This window comes from Cryptomeria japonica, chromosome 1 (genome assembly GCF_030272615.1).
Source record: "Cryptomeria japonica chromosome 1, Sugi_1.0, whole genome shotgun sequence".
Lineage (NCBI taxonomy): Eukaryota > Viridiplantae > Streptophyta > Pinopsida > Cupressales > Cupressaceae > Cryptomeria > Cryptomeria japonica.
In genome coordinates, this window is record NC_081405.1 from 715,269,905 (window position 1) to 715,279,676 (window position 9,772).

Below are 9,772 nucleotides of genomic sequence, written 5' to 3' on the forward strand. Positions count from 1 at the left end.
TATTGTGTCTTACAACATCATAGGACACAATATGACCCCTAACGACATGATTTGGTGTATTGAGGGGTCCTCTGGTGTCGTTAGGGGTCATAGGGTGTCCATAGGGGTCATAAGGGGTCCTCTCTCCCTCTCCTCCTTTCTCTCTCTCTCTCTTTCTCACTCTCTCTCTCTCTCCCCCCTCTCTCTCTCTTCCTCTCCACCTCTCTCTCTCTGTCTCTGTCTCTATCTCTATCTCTATCTTTGTCTCCCTCTCTCTCTCTCTCTCCCTCTCCCTCTCTATATCTCCCTCTCTCTCTCCCTCTCTCTCCCTGTCCCTCTCTCTCTCTCTCCTCCTCTCTCCCTCTCCTCCTCTCTCTCTCTCTCTCCTCCTCTCTCCCTCTCCTCTCTCTCTCTCTCTCTCTCTCTCTCCCTCTCCTCCTCTCTCTCTTTCTCCCTCTCTCCCTCTCCTTCTCTCTCTCTCTCTAAAATATGACTAATAAAATCTGATATCCGATTTAATCGGATATCGGAGTTCTACAATGTGGAATATTACTAAATAAATGGCGGCAATGGGAATTTTTTTGGGGACCATAAATTTTTGTATTAAAATCAGATATTAGATAAAATCCGAATATCGAATTTTATCTGATATGCGATTTTTGTACAAAAAACCAATAAAAAAAGGGTTTGTGGCCATTTTGTAGATTCCAATGGCCCATAGTCTGCTTATTCTATTTTCTTAAAGTGAAAACTTACATTGTTAATCACGAAGGAGCATGTGTGGAGGGAAATGGGGAGTAGTAGTTGTTGGAAGTCTAAAAGCAAAATAAAACTTTCAAATGACCAAATTGAAGTGTATAGAGAAAGAGATAGAGAATGTTATAGGAGGAGAAGACAAGGTATGTTAAATATTGCTAATGTTACTTCAACTGAAGAGGAAATTGAATTTGAAAATGTGCCACAATTTATTGAAAATGAAAATGTAAATTTTGAAAGTGAAAATATGGAAAATTTTGAAAATGTTGAAAGTGATAATGAAAATGCTCAACATGTGGAAAATTTTGACATAGGAGGTGAAAATGTGGAAAAATTTAATGTTGAAGGTGGAATTGCTCAACCAAGTGAACCATATGTAACACCTAATTACTTTAGAAATGAAGACCCTCTCATGGATGAAAGACAAATTCCAAATCAAAGAACTTCAAGAACCCCAAAATGGTTATTTGAAATCGATGAGATCATTATTGCAAATCTTGAAGGCAAGAGGTCAACAAGAACCATTCGGTTGTGGGCTACACAACTTTTCAACCAAAATCTTAGCAATAAGACATTGACCAAGAAATGCCAACTCTTTGTTAACAATTGCTAAAGATGATAAAGATGAGACCATTGCTAAACAAATTGAAGATTTGTATGAACAAGAAGATGGAGAGAAATTCTATTATTGCAAAAAATCTATTTGATGCTCTCAATTCTATTAGAAAGAATACCAAAGAAAGAGATAAGAGAGCCGCTCGAAGAGTGATTACAACCTCCTTATTAAGCCATAAACCGTAAAACTTTGGATAGAGCACTTGCATGAAGACAAAGACTTGACGATCCACTTCAGCAAGATACATGGGCATTTGGTGGGAGGCTTCCACGTGTTGATAGAAAGTTGACTGACAATGTGAAGGAAGAGATTCAACAATTTTGGCACTCTAATTCTAGAGTGTCGCCCAATGTAAAGGACGTTTTGAAATTAAGAATCGGCAACCGAGACTGCACACCGCATCCCAAACATTTCTTGGAATCAAGCCAAACAATGTTGTACAATTTTTTTTGTGAATTACATCCAACTTTGCAAATATCATAGAGGGCCTTTGAATCTTTGAAACCATTTTATTGTGTTCCTCTTAAGATTCACAATACCTGTTGTTGCAAGTACCATGTGGAGTTTTCAATGTACCATGAACTTTTATGTTATATTCGTTCTACGATGCATACTAATGAGATGTTGCAGGAGTGTGGTGCAATGCTATTTCCGAGATCATCAAGAGACTTGCAAGATCTATTTTTATGCCCTAGAGATGATTGTTGCTATTTTTATAGAAATGATTGTTTGAATGAGAAGTGCTCAGAATGCGCTAGGTTGTCAAAGTTTGTTTCATGTTTTCATGAGGGCAGTGAACACGAGTTTGGAAATAATTATGTTGAGAAAAAAAGATACAAGACAGTGAAATATACTTTGAAGAGTGGAGGTGAAGGTTCTAGATGCGAATTATTCTCAAGAGAAGTGAGTATTGCTGATTTTATTTTGGATTTTAAGGAAAATCTTTTCTACAAGTATGTAAGGCACACCCATAGGTCTCAGTGGTTGGATCAATAGTTCAGGATGTGTAAGAACTCTTTCCTGATTGGCACTATTGTATCGGTGGTTGATTTTGCAGAGAACTATACATTGCAACCACAGAATGAGGTACAGTCTCAGTACTACAATTCAGTCCAAATTGCTGTTTTTGTTCACATTACATATAGACATGCTCCTGATAGTATAGAAGAGGACAAGAAGATAATCAAGGAGTATCATTTTTATATGAGTGATGATAGATCACACTCCTCCGAGTATGTGCAACATTCTTTCGAGAATTTTTTTGAGTTCTTGCATGAGAAAGATATTGCAATTGACCGACATATAATATGGTTAGATAACTGTACAGGTCAATTTAGGAATGCCCATATGTTTTATTGGTTGAGTAGAATGCATGTGGAGAGGCCTATACCTCATATTTGGCTTTTTTTGAGGCGGGGCATGGGAAGGGAGAGCATGATGGAGCAGGTGCATGTTTGAAGAGAGCGCTAGTTAAGGAGCAATTGAGGATTTTAGGTGCAAATTCTCTTGTGCACGTTCTATTGTTGATTGGTGTAGTTCAAAATTGTCACATGGAGGTACTCTTGATTCAGCAGTGAGCAGATTCTTTTGGTTGGTTGAGGAGGGAACAGTGGGAAATAGATTGGATTGTCAAACAATTAAAGATTCTTCAAAGATACATTCATTTCTAAGGTCAGATGCAAGTACATGGACCATTTGGACATGACCATTGGCTTGTTTTTGTCAGAGTTGTGTTTGGTGTGATTGGGATCAGTGCGAGTCAAGTGAGTGGGTTGATACGTGGGTTCCCTACTATCTAACTCCTTTATCTCAAACAATATTCTTGTCAAACGATGACATGGAAAGTTCACTTGAGTATGATCGTCTATCAAATCTTGTATAGCCAAGACATGTTTTTGCAGTTGTTGCACCGCAAGGGAATGAAGAGAGATTAGAATATTGGTTGGCATGATGTGTACAGAGAAAATAAAAGCTAACACAACTAGTGACAGATGATGATGGGTTCACATATCCTACAAGTTCAGTTGTTGTTGTGGGAACTTGGTTGCGAACATACATGATTAGAAAGAATGGCATATCTACATTTGAAGACTATGAGAGACACAAAACCATTATAATGTATTCACACCTTATTATAGCTACAAATGTCAATTTGTTGAAGCATCAAGCAAAACGAAAGACCAAAGAGCTATGGATAGTGACTACTATTGATCATGAAGCAATATTGGATACTCTTAAATAAAGAGATGACCCTTCAGGCACACTTGAGTAGTAGGTCTTTAATGATGCCTTATTTTCTTATCATGCATTTCATTTCAAACAATGATCATTAAACCTTAATGTTCAAGTTTGTTACGTGTATATTAAGGATTTGTTCAAAATGCAGGTCTATTGATGAATGTTTTTTTTTGGCAACACGGTTTTTGCATGCACATAGCGAGTAGACTTGATATAATTGGAAGGGACGTATTTTTGCAACACGACTTATTATCATGCATTTGATGAGCTTTACAATTTGTGTTATTAGACAACACTATTTGATATATTTTTATGATATAATTATCGCATAACCTTTATGCTCATGAAGGTCTTTTTTGATGATATACAACAGTATCACATTACGATTTTTGCATCAACATAGTGGGTTCTGGTGATATAATTCAAAGGGATGTATTTTTATGATATATAATCCCACCTTTTCATTTATTATCATGCATTTCAGTTGAAGTGATTATCATAAATCCTTTATGTTCATCCATGCATTTTATGTGTAGACTAACAATTCTTAAAAATATAGGTTCATGCTAGATCATTCGTTGTTGACAAGACCCTCTCTTGGTGATGGTACATATTCCTTTGTGCATTAATGAGATTCAATTGTGGGTCTTGTTGTGTTTATTATCATGAAGATGATTAAATGCATGTGGCCAAGACACATCTACAGTGGATCAAATTATCATGACAGATGATCTATTGAATCAAACATTTGACATTGATAATCAGGTAAATAGGTTAATGTTGGGCCTTCAACATCAACACCTACTAGTCAAGGTGGTCATCAAACTTTCACTCAGATAACCTTGTCTATTTTTATTCATTAATGGTTTATAAAATAAAGTCAGTTAGATTTTGGAAATTGAATAACATTGTTTCATTTTTAGACACTGACATCAAATGCGCCTAATATTCTCCCCACAATGGAGCATGGTGTTCTCTAGCAGTAGCATCTTTGATTCTTTTGACAGTAGTATGAGTCAGATTAGTAAATTTCTAATTTGATGCTTCCCACAGGGCTTTGCAACTTTAGATTGTGAGTGTGCCCCTGTTACAAATGAATTGTACTTTAATTGACATAGATGGTCTATGATGTCTTTTTGTAAGACTATATGGTTTTATTACATATATTGTACTTTAATCGACATATAACAATATCCAAGTGGTGGTTGGCATGAGCTTGAATATGGTAAGTTGTATGCATCTTGAAATTGAATATGATATGTTGTATACATCTTGAAGTTGAAATTTGATTAGACTTTGTCAGCATTTGATGAATCATAAATGTCATTTCATTATTAATCTTGTGAGTGTGAGGTGTAGAAATAATTATCAATTACTTCGAAAGTCATGGATGGTTGTCCTGATATGATAACCACCAGATGGTTGTGCCTTATGAAGAAAAGCTAAACAGATAATAACTAATTGAGAACATAAATTCAAATCCATAATATAGAGGATGCTAATAATAGATCTTTGTATATTTATTTTTTCTATTAATGAAATAGGTACAACTATATTGAGATAAAATGAAGTTTTTCACTCATATGAAGATGTCACATTGGCAAATTGGTCTTTATTATAATACACAAGACATAAGTAAAATCAAAACACTCTCGTCAAATCCTTCCAGATTCTATGTTAACTTGTGACTCATTAGTGTATGCTGGGAGAGGGAAGAGTGTATGGCTTCAGGGTATAGTTTTGGAATTGAACCATATTGCATAAATCTCCAGGCTTCAACTTGATTATCATTAAAGGTTTCTGATTGTTTACAAAATATCCCTTCATATCCCTTCATGGATGTCACATACGTAGGGTATGACCCCGAGCGTCAGATCGAGTGGGGGGGAAAATAGGAGCATGTGTAGGGTAATAATGCCTAACTGGACATGTCAGAACCGACAGTTCATCATTGCGACAAGCAAAATGAGAAATCGGCCACGCGACAACATTCCATTGAGTGAGACTGACGATTTTTTTGCCAACCGAAAAATTGCTGCCCTAATAAAACCATAGGGAAACTTGAAAAACCAAGATAGGCTTTTTGTAGGGACTCGTCTCGTGACCCCGTAGGTTCAAACGGATCGTTCGCAGGTGCCACGGATTCTGAGTTAGGGCTCATCAAAGTTTGACAATTTTGAGCACTTATAGCGCTCAAGGGACGACGTCGGTAGGGTATGACCCCAAGCATTGGATCGAGTGGGGGGGAAAAATAGGAGCATGCATAGGGTAATAATGCCTAACTGGACATGTCAGAGCTGACGGTTCATCATCGCGACGAACAGAACGAGAAATTGACCACGTGACAACATTCCATTGAGTGAGACTGACGATTTTTTTGCCAACTGAAAAATTGCTGCCCTAATAAAACCGTAGTGCAACTTGAAAAACCAAGATAGGCTTTTGTAGGGACCCCTCTCATGACCCCGTAGGTTCAAACAGATCATTTGCAGGTGCCATGAATTCTGAGTTAGGGCCCATCAAAGTTTGACAATTTTGAGCACTTAGGGCACTCAAGGGACGACATCGGTAGGGTATGACGCCAAGCGTCGGATTGAGTGGGGGGGCAAAATAGGAGCATGCATAGGTAATAATGCCTAACTGGACATGTTGGAGTCGACAGTTAGTCATCGTGATGAGCAGAATGAGAAATCGGCCACACGACAATATTCCATTGAGTGAGACTGACGATTTTTTTGCCAACAGAAAAATTGCTACCCTAATAAAACTGTAGGGCAAATTGAAAAATCAAGATAGGATTTTGTAGGGACCCCTCTTATGGCCTTGTAGATTCAAATGGATTGTTCACAGGTGCCATGGAATCCAAGTTAGGGCCCGTCAAAGTTTGACAATTTTAAGCACTTAGGGCGCTCAAGGGATGACGTCGGTAGGGTATGACCCCGAGCATCGGATCGAGTGGTGGGGGAAAATAGGAGAATGCATAGGGTAATAATGCCTAACTAGATATGCCAAAGCCTATAGTTCATCATTGTGTTGAGAAGAATGAGAAATCAACCACGTGACAACATTCAATGGAGTGAGACTGACGATTTTTTCGCGAACAGAAAAATTGCTGCCCTAATAAAACCGTAGGGTAACTTGAAAAATCGAGATGGGCTTTTATAGGGACCCCTCTCATGGCCCCATAGGTTCAAATGGATCATTTGAAGGTGCCATGGATTCTGAGTTAGGGCCCGTCAAAATTTGATAATTTTGAGCACTTAGGGCGCTCAAGGGACGACGCAAGTAGGGTATGACCCCGAGCGTCTGATCGAGGGGGGGGGGGGAATAGGAGCATGTGTAGGGTAATAATGCCTAAATGGACATGTCAGAGCCAACGGTTCATCATCGCGATGAGCAGAATGAGAAATCGGCCACGCGACAACATTCGATTGAGTGAGACTGACGATTTTTTTGCCAACAAAAAAATTCCTGCTCTAATAAAACCATAGGGCAGCTTGAAAAACCGAGATAGCATTTTGTAGGGACCCCTCTCGTGACCCCATAGGTTCAAATGGATCATTCGCAGGTGCCACGGATTTTGAGTTAGGGCTCGTCAAAGTTTGACAATTTTGTGCACTTAGGGTGCTCAAGGGATGACGCCGGTAGGGTATGACCCCGAGCATCGGATCGAGTAGGGGGGAAAAATAGGAGCATGGATAGGGTAATAATGCCTAACTGGACATGTCAGAGCTGACCGTTCATCATCACAATGAGCAGAATGAGAAATCGGCCACGCGACAACATTTGATTAAGTGAGACTAATGATTTTTTTGCCAATAGAAAAATTGCTGCCCTAATAAAACCCCAAGCGTTCAACTGAGGTGGGGGGAAAAATAGGACCATGCATAGGGTAATAATGAATTGTATCAATTATTGTACATTAAATGAATTGTATTGTATTGTTCATTAAATGAATTGTATTGTTCATTCATTGTATTGTTCATTGAATGAATTGTATTGTATTGTTGATTAAATGAATTGTATTGTTCATTAAATAGCCATTATTAGCCATTGTTAATTATTGGAATGAAGATTAAAGATTTCCATAATAACACCACACACAGATGAGCAACATTCTATATGATCGAATATCAACTTATGTATATATAAAAATGTCGAATGATTACAAATGTATGTCCATACACAAATATGGCATAAACGCCAATTGAAACAAAATGTATGTCTAAATACGTGAATGTATGTCCATATATAGAATATACATGCCAACTAGACATTGAAGCATCCAAAAACTATCTATAACATCCTAAGCTATTGATGGATCATCAAAATCGATCCTCTTTGATGCACTGCTCGGCTCTGAAGGATCCTGCACAAGAAAAACAAACCACGATTAATATTAGTTATATTTTATAATTCACATTCAAAAATTTAACATAAAAATGAACTATAATTGAACTATTCATGTTTACCTCATCTCCACATTTTCTCTTCAGCTTTGTAGGACTGTTGATGTATGTCTTTGGTAGAGGAGGTATGTTTTGAATATTTTGATACACAACCTACATATGTTCAGAAACATGACATTGATACAAGTTAGCATATAATTTTCACTAATAATAAAAAATTATATCTACTAATCAAATAATAAAATAAACACACATCTACTCGAGGCATCCCTTCTTCTTGTGCAGGTATACTGGGTGTAGTCATCAAGGATGTGAAGCCAAGAGTTCTCTGTATATATACACAACAAGTATATGAAACTATCAATCTATGTCTAGACATGTATAATAACTATAAGTTATTTAAACTATTCATTCAATAATATTTGCATTCAAATACCTTTCCCTTGTCTCCAATTGCACTACCAGATCCTAAATCACACTGCACCGCATTCGTGCTGCTTATGCCCTACAGGAGTAAAATAAGATATACATGCAAGTTATTACATAATCTAATTATTACAAATATAAATGATGAGCATGTATGTACAATAAAATACAAATGACTAGGTGCAATAATATATGTACCGTCAAGCTATCAAGGTCAAATGAAATGGCTGACAAGGTGCCCTCTTGATTCTGTCTCAACTCATCCTCAGTCATCAACTGTTAAATAGACCATGTAAATAAAAATTAGTACTTAATATTATCTAATTTATAAATATTTAATTAAAATATAACATGAACTGTGAAAACACAAATCTTACCAATACATCATCAATGTATGATGACAATGCCTCCTTGATTCTAGCATGTGAGGACTGCCCAGGGTATCCTCCAGTCTGTATAATAACATCTAGTGCATCATGTATCTCATGCACCTCATAATCTGCACTGCCCACAGGAGGATCAATAGGTTGTCCAACTGGACCCAAGCATACGTGCCCACACATGACACAACTATGGGGCACGCATATGTGTGAAGCCGAGGATGTTGTGTCACCGGCACCAGATGCACCGCTACCATCAAGAGTAGGCTGAGCTACTGACGCAGCCTAAGAAACCAAAAGGCTACTCAAAGAGTGAATAGCCGATATGGTCCGTGAAGCTACCTCACAAATGATGTCAGGATGTTGAACTGTAGATGGGGGATCAATAGGAGGAGGGGGGACATATGGGCCCTGGACTACTCTGATTGCCCTAGGTCTATTTTGGGGCATACCTAAACCTACACCCTAGAAAGGTTGGATGTCAAAGTAGTTCACATGTTTGTGTAAAACAAACTCAGTGTACATTTTTTTTATGAAATAGAAGGAGATATCAAGATTTTTGTTGGGTGGTTTGTCGAAAACCATCCACCAACAATCCCAAAAAAATTTCACAATCCTATCATTTGTGCACCATTTGATAGAAAGTTTTGTTTTTTTGGGATCTACGAGCTGACCAATATGGGGATTGACAAACAATGAGGCAATTTCGACTTTGGATATCTCAAGATCCTTGATATCCTTATATGACAAGCCATCTGCATATTTTTCCTTCATAGAATCTCACCACAAAAGGGTGGCATCATGGTCCTCAGTCATGGTTTCCATACTTTTTATGATCAACGTGAGAGGATCAAACAATGGGTGTAGATGAGAGATCCTACGATATACTTCTGCAATCCCCCTCAATTCATTCAAAATTTGTGCAATCAAATCTTGAATTGAGGGGGGGTTTGGCAAATGAGGGTTTG